The following is a 17359-nucleotide window of genomic DNA, read 5'->3' on the forward strand; positions in this document are numbered from 1 at the left end:
GAGGTGTCCCTGAGGATGGCACAGTTGGTGCAGCAGCACTCTGAGACTTTCCTTAGTACCCCAGGCCCTAGGTACCAGGGGTACAATTTACTAGGGATTTACAGTGGTCGCTAAAGAGCTTGTTAATTGTGCAAAACAACTGTGCTGTTTTGGGGAAAGGGATCTGGCACTGGGGACCTGGTTAGCAGGGACCCAGTGCACTAACAGTCAAAATCACACCAGAAACCAGGCAAAAAGTGTGGGGGGAGTGGCCATGTCAAAATAGGTACTTTCCTACACTAAGCATGTGTAGAGTGTCTCCTTTTAGGAGTAAACAATCAGTATCAGAAGTTCTAATTTGGGAATGGGAGTGAATGCTTGCTGAATGTTCCTAAAGAAAGAGCTATAGGCCTGCACACCCTAGCCAAGGGATTAAAATGTAGGTAGCCCTAAACACAAGGGGAATTTTCAGGCTGAGCAGAGCCCAGCCTAAACCTCCGAGTAAGTGAGTGTGATTGGCTAGGTGCTTGTTTGAGAGTGTCTGGTATGAAACTAGAAAAAATGTGTTTAAGTGATGCAGTCCAGTGGTTGACTGGGAGCTACAAGGAGCAATGGAACTAGAGGTCACTCCAGCCCCAAAGGTCTTTTCAACTCGGGAGTCCTGCCTGGGTGGTAAACTGTTTACTAGAACTTGGAGTGTGGAGTACAGGGAAGACGCACAGACACAGAGAGACAAACACACAAATGCCATACCCTGCACAAAGCACCAAGAATCAAGGTGTTACCCACACCTTGACATGAAATATGTACGTATTAACTGTAACTCCTCTGTACTAATGAGGACAAAGTTCTGCAAGTGAAAAAATACAGGTCTTGGTTGACTTACTCAGAGAGGATATGCAGTCTTTCTCCCATTCTGATCACGATTTCAGCCTGGCCACCTGATGGAAAATCATATAACGCCACAAAAACACATTTTTTGACGGCTGCAAGAAACATAAAATCAGCATATTAGAACAGCAAAGATTACAGATCCTTACTTTGTCAATCTGAAAAGGAGGTAACATGGGCGCACTCAGCTTCCACGATAATTAAGTTGATGATATTATTACCTTAATGGGTAACAGTGTAAGTAGCTCTTTTGCCTAATGTGCCCACGTAATTCAGATTCAACTCCACTTTAACACCAGGCTGAATTCATCATCGGCTGTTTTTGTAGTTTCTACAGAACCGTCTGGCCAGTTCTTTTGTAGCAAAATATGCATCAAAGTAGTTGTGGAAAGCCAGCGACATCAATACCCATGAAGATGGATTTCTTCAGTGAAACGCTAGAACCAGTTGTGAATGCAGAGTTTGAAGCCTGCATGGTGCCTCGGACAACATCTCTGCATTCACATTCAGAAAGTGACATTATTGCAAAATATCCCCTGCAGGCCTTACAGTGTCTATAATGTCAAAGAAAGACACTTTGTAAAAGAGAATTGTGGGGGACCATGAAGTGCATCATGTTTCCGTTTTTGCATTCTCAAATGCCCACACATGATTTGCACAACAGAAGCTGTCACCAATGCACCACTTACATTTGTCAAAAGGTTTAGGAGTGGCAAGGGCAGTTATTAATCTTTCAGAAATGGGCGGGGAATCTCTTTGCTAATTGCTTTTCCCTCGCAATTCGAAATGGATATCAGTACAGACACTGAGTTGCAAATACTTTGGCAACTTGCAATGACATTTTTATTGGCGAGCACAAAGTGCTCCCTCCATTCTGTAATCTCTCTTTGGGCTTGAAACCACGCCCATGCCACTTCAGTCACTTACATTGGTTCCTAGGCTTGCCTTTTGTTTGTGAAAGGCATGCATACGTCATGCCTTTTCCGGTGTTTAGCCCACCTACACAGCACAGGTAAAGTACCAAAAACATACGAGGCTCTATGTTTTCAGCCTGGATTCAGGACTACTTTATCTGTTTATTTGTTTTTTTTTGCTTTACAACGCTAATAGGTCTAACTCGAACAAATGCGAGATCCGTTGCATTGAAGATGCTTGTTAAACATTGCTACTTGTATTTTCACCCGCACAAACCCTGCCACATGGTGCACCACGGATTTTGCAAGGGTGAAAGCGCTTTAGTACACACACTGGTCCCATTGTGTTTCTGAAATTAAGACTTAAGAATAGTGTAGGATGAGAAAACACTAGAAACAACAAGACTGGCATAGCCAAAAGGCCCTGCCTTTAGGACATTATACGTGTTTAGCCATGCAGTTCATTAACCTGGATGCTGTGCCCTCAGGGAGTGTAGAGTTATACAAATTTCATGTTGCAAGGTAGAATAGAAACAACACACCATTGAAAAGCATTTTATTTACCGATTCTAGAGATCGGACAAAAGATAATCATTTAGTAAGCCCTGTGTCGATTGTTCTGCTTAGCGCAGCCTTTCATTCATCAAAGGCAGAAAAAGGGAATACTGGGTACCAATCATTCAAGTGTCAGGACTGTGCGAGCATTTCTTTTCTTCCTTTTACAATTCCTAGATGCCATTACTTAGGCAATGCTCCTTTCCAGTAAAGACAACAGAACTGAGCGTAAATTCCTATATGCTATGCGCTGTCTGCAAACGCTGGAGGACCAGCGCCTGTTACTAGAGAGCCCCTTTGTCCTGGCACTAGCGCTGGGAGCTCAAAGGTGCCGTACTATGGATATTTAGAGGTTCCTGTAGAGCCAGTGCCAGCGCAGGTTGAGCCATGATACACTACCACAGGCTATCACTAGAGGTTCCTGGATAGGAATACACAGCGCTGGGCAAACTACTGTGTACTACTACAGGCCGTTACTAGAGGTTCTCAGATAGGAATACACAGCACTGGGAGAACTATGGTGCACTACCACTAGCCATCACTAAAGGTTCCTGAATAGCATACAGAGGGGTGGGTGCACTATGTTGCACGACCACAGGCAGTTACTAGAGGTCCCTGGAGAGCCGAGCTTCAGCTCTTGGAGTCGTCAGGTGAAAAACCATAGGTTGTTACTAGAAGAGCAGTCTGTACATTTAGATCACCATGTTAGCTCCTCAGCTCACATATGTGTTTCAGCACTGCATTTTAGGTTATTAAACAGCTAATGTATTCATTTTCAGGACACAAAACGTACGGATTTTGCTTCTGGGCACAATTGCGCTCATGTCCTCCTTTTTAAATGTTTTCCCTAAGTGTTACAGTCAATTATTGTACGAGACTGGCCTAGTTTGTGGTGGGTACCTAAGGTACTTACACCTTATACCAGGTTCAGTTATCCCTTATTAGTGAAATGTAGCCAGTGTTCTAGCAGCTTAGGCTGTCTAGAGGTAGCTGTAGCAGAGCAGCTTAGGCTGAACTAGGAGACATGCAAAGCTCCTGCAATACCACCATAGTTACACAGTACTTATACACAATAAAAGACAATACTCAGTGTTACCAAAAATAAAGGTACTTTATTTTAGTGACACAAGGCCAAACATATCTTAGAGGCAATACTCCTACTGGAGGTAAGTATTATACATAATATATACACTAGTAACCAAAATCAGGCAAGTAAACAGTCATAGAATAGTGCAAACAGTGAAAACTACAATAGGTTGCAATGGGCCTTGGGGCAACACAAACCATAAACTAAAGTAGTGGAATGCGAAGGTCAGATTCCCTACTAGGCAAGTGTAGTGTGTAGAGGGGTGCTGAAAGTGTAGGAAAACACCAAAGGTAAGTAAAGTACCCCACCCCAGAGCCCAGGAAAGCAGGAGTAAAGTACAGCAAGTTTCATCAGAACACACTACAAGTCGTGATGAAGAATTATGTAAGAACCAAGCAAGACTGCAAGCAACCAACAATGGATTCCTGTACCTGAAGAACAGTGGAGAGAGGAGACCAAGTCCAGAAGTCGATGAAGAGTCCAGGAAGAACAGGAGCCCCTGCCCAACTGGAAGAGGGTGCAAAAGTGGATTCTCTGGTTGGAAGAAAAGTACAGAAAAGCACCAAAGAAGATAGCTGTGGGCTCCTGCATGGTGCAAGACATGTCCCATGTCGAGTTGTTGGATAAGCTGTTTGCATCGCTGGATTCCGCCAACAAGCCTTGGTTCAAATAAGTACGCTTTTTTAATCAAAGAGGAGCTGCCTGGACCCAGGAGGGACCTGGGGGTCTCAACTTGGACTGAGGAGACAGAGGAGGCTCTCAGCAGTTCAGAGAGCCCTCAGAAGACAAGGCAGCACCCACGGGAGTCCCAGGACACGGGGATAAAGGAGTTGCAAAGTGCAGTCATCACAGCACTACACAGGAGGGTCCCATGCCGCTGGAGAACAACTCAGAGAGCTGTGCGTCGCGGGATTGAGTGCTGGGGACCTGAGCTACGCTGGGCATGAAGAACTTTTGGAAGAAGTGCACAGAAGCCCAAGAAGATGCAGAGGACGCGATGCACAGGAGTACTGTCTGGCACGGGGAGGCAAGCTCTTATCTCTGCCAAATTTGGACAGCTGGACCTTTGGACAGTCAGGGTCCCTTTGGTCCACCACCTGTGTTACAGGGATCACGCTCGTCGACAGAAGAGGAGTCCCACAGTACCGGTTGTCGTCGCAGAGAGGTGCCTGCTGAGGCAGGAAAGTGACTCCATCACTCCACGGGAGATTCCTTCAGTACTTCTGGTGCAGGATGAAGACAGGCAGTCCTCAGAGAGTGCACACCTTGGAAACTGTTGCATTTGCTGGCTGGAGCTGAAGGTGCAGGTCACAGTAGCCTTCCTGGATACTTTGTTGCAGTTACAGCATTTCCTGGCGCAGTCTGCGGTTGATCTGATGGTCAGAAGCTGAACCAGAGAATGCTGGAGCCCATAAGGATCTCCTGGAACCCCAATGCCCTAGGTACCTAGGTTCCATATACTAGGGACGTATAAGGGGGGGGTCCAGTGTGCCAACTGGAATTGGTATATGAAGTCCTAATCTATAGTGACCAATTTGGTACACAGAGAGAGCATAAGCACTGGAGTCCTGGTTGGCAGAACTCCAGTGACACAGTCAAGTATACTGACAACACATATAGGCCACAAACTATGAGCACTGGGGTCCTCACTAGCAGGATCCCAGTGAGACAGTAAAACACACTGACAAACAGGCAGAAATTGGGGGAAAAATGCCAAGAAAGATGGTACTTTCCTAAAATTATAGAACTGATGAGTACACTAGTGTCTCCTAGGACAGTGGTTGGAGCATGCTATCAGAAGACGGCGGCTCTGCTTTTACTTACAATTAACAGAGCGGGAGGTGAAGAAAGGATGGGAGCAACAACAGGGGAAGGAAAGGGTGGGAGCAAAGATGCAATGAAATGCAAGCAGCATTAGGCGGCGAGGCTGAACATCGCTTTTAAAAATAAATAAATACATAAATATCGAAACTGGGTCACTGTCAGCCAAACACAATGAAATTATTTGGGATGACCCCTATGCCCAGCAACATTTGGAAAGAATATCTGCAATAAGATCTAAAGCTGCTGACTTTGTAACTGGGGAACCTGGTTCGAGCCTCGGCTCACACTGTGCCTACAAAAAAAAAATGCTGAGTCAGGCTGATATAAAAAAAGGTAAATACCATGTTTTATTGGAAAATGAAAATGCCGTCAGCTGAGCACATCTAGATTGAAAGTCCCAGAAAGATAACACGCCAAAAAGATGAGCCGACACAAACAAAAAAAACAATACTCCGAAACTAACATAAATAGCCAGAAGGAACAAATACATGTAATAGGGCCAGGCCCCACGGGAGGGAACAAAACAACAAAAGGAGGGACAAATATAACAAATGCACCGCAGAAAAGCAAGTATTTCCGATTGGTACACAAAAGAACAAATGAAAAAACGATAGGCATGCTCAAAGCCCATAGAGTAGATAAAGCATGTCTCGAAGAGACCGCGCATGCGCTGTTTAGGCGAGATCTAAAAAATATATCATAGATTGTGTATTGCTGTGCTACAAAGGCTCTTACAGCAAATTCAAAAGTGATGTTAAGTCCATCACTGCACTCTCTCACTCTAGGCCCCATCTAACAATTGCCACGTTTGATCTGCTCTGAAGTGGCTGGTTTCTGGGTGCCTTGGAGTTACCTGAACACTTGTTGATGGCATCAGCGGTCATCATACTTTAATGTCACTGTCGGCCTAAGCTGTGAGGGCCTGCCCCCTCCTTCCAGTGGTGCATTTGTGACACCACTTGCAGACTTTGGGTTGGCTCCATAATTAGATAGGTCTCATCATGAGAATGAAGGGTTGGAAATGGGTAGTGACAAGCACTGAGGTCCGCACTAGGACTCTGTACACATTAAAGTGATATTCTCTAAGGAATACTGCACAGACGGAATAAGCACTAAAGGTTGATGCATTAACTTGCAAGGTAGATCACATACAAGCCCCTGGACAAACATAGAAAGAGAGCAGGGCAAGCAAAACAAATGACAACCAACTTTGAGGACAAAGGAGTAGCAATGGTTGGCTCCAATCACAGAGCAGAATACCAAACGCTGGACAAAATTAAAGATCTGGAGCGGTGGTCCCAATGAAACAATATTTTTTATCCTTGGCACAGAAAAGACTGTACAGGCAGGGAATATGGAAGACTCTATGGAAGATTTATAGAGAGACTCCTCATTCTCTACTCATTGAGCGGTAGCGAGAACGCATCAATACTTGAGAGCGCACCTGGTGTGGTGCAGCCCTGCAGGTTCATAATTACCTGACTTCTGAGTTTCAGAGACAGTGAACACATCCTCCAGAAGACACAGGAGCATGTATATCTGAGGTATACGGAGTTAAAAGTATTAGTATTTCCAGATTTCAATTACTTTTTACGGATGTCTCAAAAAACATTCCTACAGGTTAAGAAGGTGTTGTATGTAAAGTAGGTGAAATACACCATCCTGCTCGCATCTAAGCTTTGTGTCTAATTCGGGGGATGAACTCAGCATAGGATGCAATGAACTTTGTGCTGAGCGGCATTACTGGGTTGGATGGTGTTGCTTCGTCAGATAGGACTGACAGATAACAGGGCCAACTTGAGAGGGAATTGCTGGGGCCTAAATGCTCCTAGATTCCACTGCTGCCTGGAGTCACATAAATGCACACTACAACAGAGGTCTTTAAGAAGGCCAGGGCTATATACACAGTCTCTTTGAAATAGTAATCAATATAGTGCCCTCTAAATTGGTAATAACTAGTGATATTATACACTAACCGTATAATGCTGGGGTATGAGCTGAACTCTTAGTAGAAAGATGGAGCAATGAGAGCAATCAGGGTGGTACCAATGCATGTATATACCCCAACTAGATTCACTAACAGATAATTTAGGATCTATTTACTGGTGATTGTGGCTAATGGGTAGAAGAGAGAGTTTTGTTGCAGTAATATTTAGGGAGTTTTTAGTGAGAAAGTTAAAGGTGGAGACGGGATGAAACTGATTATAAGGGAGCTGCACTGGTATGCATCACATCACACTAACACTGATTGGTACAACAGGAATAGTGTGTGAGAGACGAAAGACACAGTAAATGAAACATCTCACAGTGGCAGTAGGAAATGTGAAACACACTTCTAATGGATAACAATATTTGAATCTACTTGTGTGGACTCAGTCACCCTACCAAGCCCAGAAAGGCAGCAGAATAAACTGAATGACCTATGGTGAATCTAGCAATGCTGTAGGAGAGCCACTTTTCACAGGTAGGCCCTGCTGGTTTCGACAAGTGTTAGAAATGTCATAGATATATTTCATCCCGCAAGTCACACTCTTATGAGGATTTTACTTTTATACTTAGTAATGGGTGGGTAAAGTAATCAATTAATCAAAAACAGATATGTGACTGTACAAGAGAGCATGGACCATACAGACCATAAGATAACCCCAATAATTACTGGGTCTCAGTACTGACAATAACTCTTTCTATGATGAAGTCACTGTCAAGTGCTGGAAGTTTAATAGATCACAATTTATATGTGCAAGTGACTTTGAATCACAGAACTTGAGTGAGATCGGTCAACCTAAAGGTGTAACACTTCCATCCTAGGAAACCATGGCTCTCCTGCAACCTGAAGAACTGTTTGGGTTGACTGATGTCTGGAGACAGCTGTAACCTGATAGCATAGAATGTACCTTTCAGTCGCCGGTTCACCATGTGTCTTCCAGGATGGATAGAGTGTTAATGTACTCTGAGTTGTTAAATATGACTGAAAATGCTACCATACTGCCCAGATTGTTATCAGATCATTCATCATTTTTAGTTCACCTAGAGATCTAGTAGGGAAGAGTTGTATTATTGATGGTGGTGGTTTAAAATGCAGCTTAAGAAAATGGAACAGACTGAATTTTATTTTGACACAAATTTAGGCTCATTGCAGAAAGAGGGCATGATGTAGAGTGCATGTACATCGTACATTAGGCACATGAGTAAAGACAAGGAGAACAGTCCAAGCAGGAAATGGAACTTAGTTCCACCGAAGTGTAGTGTGATGTAATTAATCTGTTTTACCAGGGATCAAAGCTGGATTAATGGATTTTCAAAAACTTGGCTGAGCGGTACCATCCTCACCAAGGTACTCGCTGACCCATCTCCCCCCTCTGACACACTTTAATATTACCGGATCAGGGTGGCTTCGCTGAAGATATATCCATTTTAGATAATCTTATAATCTTATATGAGTGTTTTTGCTTTTCATCGGGTAAATTCAAATGTAGAGGCTGTTCTGACCATGCTGGATGCAGAGAAAGCTTTTAGCTCGATTAAATGGCCTACTTATGCATTGCCTTACAAGGATAGGAGTGGAGATACTTTCCTCTCATTAGTTGCTCAATAAGGTACTCTATATGGACCCAGTGGTGAGAGTTTCTTTTTTAAATTATTCATGCATTATTTTCAGGACAAAACTAAAACAAAGGAGTTAATATATACAGATCAGTACATGAAAATGACACAACTACCAATTAACCACATATTTGAATGGGTAAACCCCATAAGGCAAGCAGGTGGCAATAGTGCTGGAGCATTTCATCCTTCGCAGGAATCAATGCTCAATGAGGCTGATGGACCTTTGGACCCGGCAACAGGGTGTGGTAAAACCATACAACTCAATTTCACTACAAATCACTTTAGTTACACAGTATAACCCATTTGGCCATACAAGGAAAACTCCAGTCAGGAATAACGTTAAAGGATTCATTACATACTTAAGCTCAAAGACATGTAAACAGCTCTCTAAACAAAATTATAAAGGTAAGGAAGCACCAAGGGTTGCCCAAGGCGATTAAATAAGTTAAGGCAAACTAACATTTATACAACTGGACATTCAATAAGAAAAGTAATAAAATTAATTGTGATATAGAAATCACACATTGCTCAGGCTTAGCAAGCATAGGTCAGTTTCAAATCATCAAAGTTGCATCTGAGCAAGGAAATCCTTACCATAGCCAAATTAAGGATTAACGTGTGGGGTGGAACACATGTGGGCAAAGTCAAAAAGGACAAAAAGGGCAGATAGACTTTGGAAAAAGGAAATCTCAGGCAGCAAGATACTAACTGAGGTGGGCAAAAGCTAGGTAAAAAGGGAAAGCATCAGCATGTCCGAAGCTTGATCAAGAGTCTTCTGCAGGGATTAGGGAGAAAATCTCTAAGTCTCAGGAGGGCATCTCAGAGGGGCAAAACGGAGAGGAAGACACCTCCCCAAGGGGCTCAGCATTAAGTGATTCTTCACCAGCAAGGATTCTGGAACTCTGGAGATCTGACTAAAGTCCAACTGATCAACGATACATTAAAGTTCATAAAGCAATCTGATTTTCTCTGAAAGACAGTCCATATTAGTGTTAGAAATATGGTCTCTAGTTGGCTGTCAGTTTACACCCTGTCCAAGCAGGGACTACTCTAGTCAGGGTAAGGGAGATACACAGCTCAGATAACCCCTGATAACCCCCTCTGTAGCTTGGCACAAGCAGTCAGGCTTATTGCAGAGGCAATGTGTGAAGTATTTGTACAAACACACACAGTAACACAGTGCAAACACCACAAAGGACTCCACGCCAGTTCAGAAAAATAGCCAATATTTATCTAAATCAAACAAGACCAAAACAACAAAAATCCAACATAAACAAGTATAGATATGTAATTTTAAAGTAAAAAGAGTCTTAATCCATAAGAATCAATGGATGAATTATTGTAGCACAAAGTACTTGGTATGCATTAAAAATAAAGCCGCACGGGCGAGCGTCTGTCGGAAAAGCAAGCGATGTGTCAATTCCTTACTCAAAAGTGAGGCCGTGGGTTGATTCTTTCTCCGCTGGGTAAGCAATGCCTCAATTCTTTCCTCGCAGGGAAGGGATTCCCAGCATTAGCATAAGGCATTAGCCAGCATTGGCTGTCTTGCTGAGCCCCCTACCCTGCAAGTGGTGCCCCATCCAGTCCCTGGACCCTTGAAAGGAGAAGCTGGTGAACCCACAGTGAAAATCTATGCAGTGCCTACACTGTGGCTGAAAAATCAATGCAGCACCGGTGGAATCGACGCATCGCCAGCTCAGCGTGGATTAATTGCTGCTGTGCATCTGGATTTTCCATGCATCGTCCCTGGGCATCAAAATCTTCAACATCACCGCACGAACCCGGGGCTGCTAACTAGCAGGGTAGGGGGCTCAGCAAGACAGCCAGTGCTGGCTAATGAAGTCTTTGATGGCCCTGAGACTTCAGAACAGGGGATAGGCTCTGTCCAAGCCATTGGAGAAACTTCACAAGCAGAATTTCAGTAATCAAAATCCAGTCCTTTTCCTCTTAAGGAAGAAGAAGCAGCAGCAGGCCAGCACAGCAAAGCAGCAGGCAGAGTGGCAGGTCCTCCTCAAGCATCAAGCTCTTCTCCTTGGTAGCGGTTCCTCTTGATCCAGAAGTCATCTAAAGTTGTGGGGTCAGCAGTCCAATACTTATACTCATTTCAGCCTTTGAATTAGGCAAACCACAAAAGAAAGTCTTTGTAGTGCAAAATACCCTGCTCTTTCTTTCTCTGCCCTAGATGCACCCTAGAGAGTTGGAGCCTGTACTGTGTGAGGGCAGACACAGCCCTTTCAAGTACAGGTGTCAGCTCCTCCCTCCCACTCTAGCCCAGGAAGACTCATCAGGATATGCAGGACACGCCTCAGCCCCCTTTGTGTCACTGTCTAGAGTGAATTCCCAAATAGCCCAACTGCCAGTCTAACCCAGACGTGTATTCCACAGCCAGGCAGAGGCACAGAATGGTTTAGTAAGAAAATGTCTATTTTCTAAAAGTGGCATTTTTAAACTTACAATCTAAAAACCAACCTTACAAAAATATGTATTTCTTAAATGGTGAGTTCAGAGACCCAAAACTCAAGATCTCTATCTGCCCCCAAAGGGAAACTGCGCTTAAAAGATATTCCAGAGCAATCCCATGTTAACCTACAGGAGATATAGGCCTTGCAATAGTGAAAAACGAATTGGGCAGTATTTCACTATCAGGACACATAAAACACACTAGTACACGTTCTACCTTTAAAATACACTGCATCCTGGCCATGGGGCTGCCTTGGGCCTACCTTAGGGGGGGACATACATGTAGTAAAAGGGAAGATTTGAACCTGGCAAGTGAGTACACTTGCCAGATCGAACTGTATGTTTACAACTGCACACACAGACACTGCAGTAGCAGGTCTGAGACATGTTTCCATGGCTAACCATGTGGGTGGCATAATCAGTGCTGCAGGCTGTAGGAAAGTACCATCTTTTTGGCATGTTACCCCCAAATGCTGCCTGATGTCAGTGTGTTTGACTGTGTCACTGGGATCCTGCTAATCAGGACCCCAGTGCTTATGCTCTCTCTCCTCTAAATGTTATCACTGCATACTGGTAACCCAGGATTTCACCCAAAATTGGCATGCTGGTCACCCCTTAGAAGTCCCTAGTATATGGTACTTAGGTACCCAGGGCATTGGGGTTCCAGGGGATCCCTATGGGCTGCAGCATTTCTTTTGCCACCCCTAGAGAGCCTAGGCTTCTACAGGACTGCTATTGCAGCCTCTGTGAAATGGTGCATGCACCCTTTCACAGCCATTTACACTGCACCAGGTCACTTATAAGTCACCGATATACCAGGCCTGCCAACCCTGAAGGCTGGGTGCAGAGTACCTGTGTAGGAGGCTGGACTGGCTTGTAGTGAGTACCAAGGGGTACTTACACCTTGCACCAGGCCCAGGTATCCCGTATTAGTGTATAGGGTGTCTAGCAGCTTGGGCTGATAGATAATGGTAGCTTAGCAGAGCAGCTTAGGCTGAACTAGGAGACGAGTGAAGCTCCTACAGTACCACTAGTGTCATATGCACAATATCATAAGAAAACACAATACACAGATATACTAAAAATAAAGGTACTTTATTTTTATGACAATATGCCAAAGTATCTCAGTGAGTACCCTCAGTATGAGGATAGCAAATATACACAAGATATATGTACACAATACCAAAAATATGCAGTATAGTATTAGAAAACAGTGCAAACAATGTATAGTTACAATAGGATGCAATGGGGACACATAGGGATAGGGGCAACACAAACCATATACTCCAAAAGTGGAATGCGAACCACGAATAGACCCCAAACCTATGTGACCTTGTAGAGGGTCGCTGGGACTGTAAGAAAACAGTGAGGGTTAGCAAAATAGCCCACCCCAAGACCCTGAAAAGTGAGTGCAAAGTGCACTAAAGTGCCCCAAAGAGCACAGAAGTTGTGATAGGGGAATTCTACAGGAAAGACCAACACCAGCAATGCAACAACAATGGATTTCCAGACTAGAGTACCTGTGGAACAAGGGGACCAAGTCCAAAAGTCACGATCAAGTCGAGAGTGGGCAGATGCCCAGGAAATGCCAGCTGTGGGTGCAAAGAAGCTGCTACTAGGAAATAGAAGCTGAGGATTCTGCAGGAACGACATGGGCTAGAAACTTCCCCTTTGGAGGATGGATGTCCCACGTCGTGAAGAGTTGTGCAGAAGTGTTTTCCCACCGAAAGACCGAAAACAAGCCTTGCTAGCTGCAAGCTCGCGGTTTACGGTTTTTGGATGCTGCTGTGGCCCAGGAGGGACCAGGATGTCGCACATTGCGTGAGGGGACAAAGGGGGCGTCCAGCAAGAGAATGAGCCCTCTCAGAAGCAAGCAGCACCCGGAGAAGTGCCGGAACAGGCACTACAAAGTGGAGTGAAACGGTGCTCACCCGAAGTTGCACAAGAGAGTCCCACACCGCCGGAGGACAACTCAGGAGGTCGTGCAATGCAGGTTAGAGTGCCGTGGACCCAGGCTTGGCTGTGCACAAAGGATTCCCCCGGAAAGTGCACAGGAGCCGGAGTAGCTGCAAAACACGCGGTTCCCAGCAATGCAGTCTGGCGTGGGGAGGCAAGGACTTACCTCCACCAAACTTGGACTGAAGAGTCACTGGACTGTGGGAGTCACTTGAACAGAGTTGCTGGATTCAAGGGACCTCGCTCGTCGTGCTGAGAGGAGACCCAGAGGACCGGTGATGCAGTTCTTTGGTGCCTGCGGTTGCAGGGGGAAGATTCAGTCGACCCACAGGAGATTTCTTCAGAGCTTCTAGTGCAGAGAGGAGGCAGACTACCCCCACAGTATGCACCACCAGGAAAACAGTCGAGAAGGCGGCAGGATCAGCGTTACAGAGTTGCAGTAGTCGTCTTCGCTACTTTGTTGCAGTTTTGCAGGCTTCCAGCGCGGTCAGAAGTCGATTCCTTGGCAGAAGGTGAAGAGAGAGATGCAGAGGAACTCGGATGAGCTCTTGCATTCGTTATCTAAGGAATTCCCCAAAGCAGAGACCCTAAATAGCCAGAAAAGAGGGTTTGGCTACTTAGGAGAGAGGATAGGCTAGCAACACCTGAAGGAGCCTATTAGAAGGAGTCTCTGACGTCACCTGCTGGCCCTGGCCACTCAGAGCAGTCCAGTGTGCCAGCAGCACCTCTGGTTCCAAGATGGCAGAGGTCTGGAGCACACTGGGGGAGCTCTGGGCACCTCCCAGGGGAGGTGCAGGTCAGGGGAGTGGTCACTCCCCTTTCCTTTGTCCAGTTTCGCGCCAGAGCAGGACTGAGGGGTCCCTGAACCGGTGTAAACTGACTTATGCAGAAATGGGCACCATCTGTGCCCATGAAAGCATTTCCAGAGGCTGGGGGAGGCTACTCCTCCCCTGCCTTAACACCTTTTTCCAAAGGGAGAGGGTGTAACACCCTCTCTCTGAGGAAGTCCTTTGTTCTGCCATCCTGGGCCAAGCCTGGCTGGACCCCAGGAGGGCAGAAACCTGTCTGAGGGGTTGGCAGCAGCAGCAGCTGCAGTGAAACCCCTGAAAAGGCAGTTTGGCAGTACCCGGGTCTGTGCTACAGACCCGTGGGATCATGGGATTGTGCCAACAATGCCAGGATGGCATAGAGGGGGCAATTCCATGATCATAGACATGTTACATGGCCATATTCGGAGTTACCATTGTGAAGCTACACATAGGTAGTGACCTGTGTGTAGTGCACGCGTGTAATGGTGTCCCCGCACTCACAAAGTCCGGGGAATTTGCCCTGAACAATGTGGGGGCACCTTGGCTAGTGCCAGGGTGCCCTCACACTAAGTAACTTAGCACCCAACCTTTACCAGGTAAATGTTAGACATATAGGTGACTTATAAGTTACTTAAGTGCAGTGGTAAATGGCTGTGAAATAACGTGGACGTTATTTCACTCAGGCTGCAGTGGCAGGCCTGTGTAAGAATTGTCAGAGCTCCCTATGGGTGGCAAAAGAAATGCTGCAGCCCATAGGGATTTCCTGGAACCCCAATACCCTGGGTACCTCAGTACCATATACTAGGGAATTATAAGGGTGTTCCAGTATGCCAATGTAAATTGGTGAAATTGGTCACTAGCCTGTTAGTGACAATTTGGAAAGAAATGAGAGAGAATAACCACTGAGGTTCTGGATAGCAGAGCCTCAGTGAGACAGTTAGTCATAACACAGGTAACACATTCAGGGCACACTTATGAGCACTGGGGCCCTGGCTGGCAGGGTCCCAGTGACACATACAACTAAAACAACATATATACAGTGAAAAATGGGGGTAACATGCCAGGCAAGATGGTACTTTCCTACAACCTGTGTGTGATGGAACCCCTGCACTAGCAGAGGAGCCCCCATGTCATCCAGGACCATTTTCCCAGACTGTGTGAGTGTGGGGATGCCATTTTACACATGCACTATACATAGGTCACTACCTATGCACAGCTTCACAATGGTAACTCTGAATATGGCCATGTTTGGTATCAAACATGTTTGAATCATACCCCAAGGCTTTTACAAGCAATGGTTGTATGATTCCATGCACTCTATGAATTAGAGGACCCCCAGTACTGCCATTACAGCCTTCTGAGGTTTTCCAGGCAGCCCCAGCTGCTGCCACCTCACAGACAGGTTTCTGCTCTTCTGTTGCTTGAGCAGCTCAAGCCCAGGAGGGCAGAACAAAGGATTTCCTTTGGGAGATGGATGTTGTACCCTGTCCCCTTAGAAGTAGGTGTTACAGGTGTGGGAGGGGTAGCCTCCCAGAGCCTCTGGAAATGCTTTGAAGGGCACAAACTGTGCCCTCCTTCCATAATCCAGTCTACAATGGTTCAGGGACCCCCAGTCCCTGCTCTGGCACAAAACTGGACAAAGGAAAGGGGTTGTGCTCGGAGCTCCTCTAAAGGGTCCCTGGGTTTTGCCATCTTGGATTCCAAGTTGGCAGGGCACTCTGGGAGCATCCGAGTTGCCAGTGCCTGCAGGTGATGTCAGATCCCTCCCCTGATCGGTGCTTACATATTAGCTGACCAATCCCCCTTTAAGGGCTACTTAGGGTCTCTCTCTTGTGTGGTTCTTCAGATTCGGATTGCAAGACTCCAGCAGGAATCCTCTGTGTATTTTACTTCACCTTCTTACCAAAGAAACTGCACCTGGACCCTCCAGGAACTCTACAACTGCAACAAAGAAGCAAAGACAACTTCTGCAACATTGTATCTTCAGCTCCTGTCAGCAACTGCAACTGTATCCAGGTTGTGCATCCTCCGAGGACTGCCTGGCTTCAGCCTACACCAGAAGAAAGAAGGAACTCCCTTCAAACGAAGGAGTCACTTCCCTGCTTCAGCACGCTCCCCTCTGCAACGACGACCAGTGGCTTGAATCCCCTCTCCTGAAGAAGTGCGTGGATCCAGCAACACAGGTGGTGGACTGAAGTGGTCCTGGCAGTGCTGAAGTCCAGCTGTCCAACTTTGGTGGGGGTAAGAGGTTGCCTCCCCACGCAAGACACTACATCCGTGCACCGCTTGTTTTGCAGTTGCCAAGGCTTGTTGGCATCCTTCCACTAAGTTCTTTGTGCATCGTGCAGCTCCGGCCCTCAGCACTCCGTCCTGCGATGCACAGCCTCCTGCGTGTCTCTCCGGAGGCGTGGGATCCCTTTGTGCAGTGCTGTGTGGGCCTCCTTTTGCAACTTCTTTGCCCCCGTGCTGTGGGACTCTTGTGCATGCTGCCTGGTCTTCTGAGGGCTCTCTGAGTTGCTAAGGGCCCTCTCTGTCTTCCCCTTTTGGGTAGAGGCCACCAGGTCCCTCCTGGTCCCGGGTAGCGTCATTGTCTGATAACCACGAGCTTTGTGCATGCCAAGGCTTGTTGGCAGAATCCAGCTACGTAAACCAGACTGCAATCATCCATCCGGCGTGGGACATCATCTGCGCCAACCAGGAACCTGTATTCGTCTTCTTGGGTGCAGTACTGACTGTTCTTCTTCATCGGTGGCTCTTCATTTGCACCTTCATCAGGGCTAGCAGGGGCTCCTGTTCTCCCTGGACTTCAGTGCTTCTTGGACTTGGCCCCCTTCTTCCACGGGTCTTCAGGTCCAGGAATCCATTGTTGGTGTCTTGCAGTCTCTTCTGGTTCTTGCACAATCTTCTATCATGTGTTCTTGTGTTTTCTAGGAAAGTTACTGTGATTTACCTCTGCTTTTCTGGGTTCTGGGGTGAGTTCTATTACTTACCTTTGGTGTTTTCTAACACTCCCACCGCCCCTCTACACACTGCACTTGCCTAGGTGGGAAACCGACGTTCGCATTCCACTATTTTAGTATATGGTTTGTGTTTCCCCAGGCCCATTTCTAACTACTGTGAATTTCACTATTTGTACTGTTTTCTAACTGTTTTTACAGCTATTTCTGCATTTTAGTGTATATACTGTGTATATTACTTACCTCCTAAGGGTGTAAAGTCTCTAATGATTTTTTGCCATTTGTGTCACTAAAATAAAGTACCTTTATTTTTGTAACACT

This window comes from Pleurodeles waltl, chromosome 7 (genome assembly GCF_031143425.1).
Source record: "Pleurodeles waltl isolate 20211129_DDA chromosome 7, aPleWal1.hap1.20221129, whole genome shotgun sequence".
In the NCBI taxonomy this organism is placed as follows: Eukaryota; Metazoa; Chordata; class Amphibia; order Caudata; family Salamandridae; genus Pleurodeles; species Pleurodeles waltl.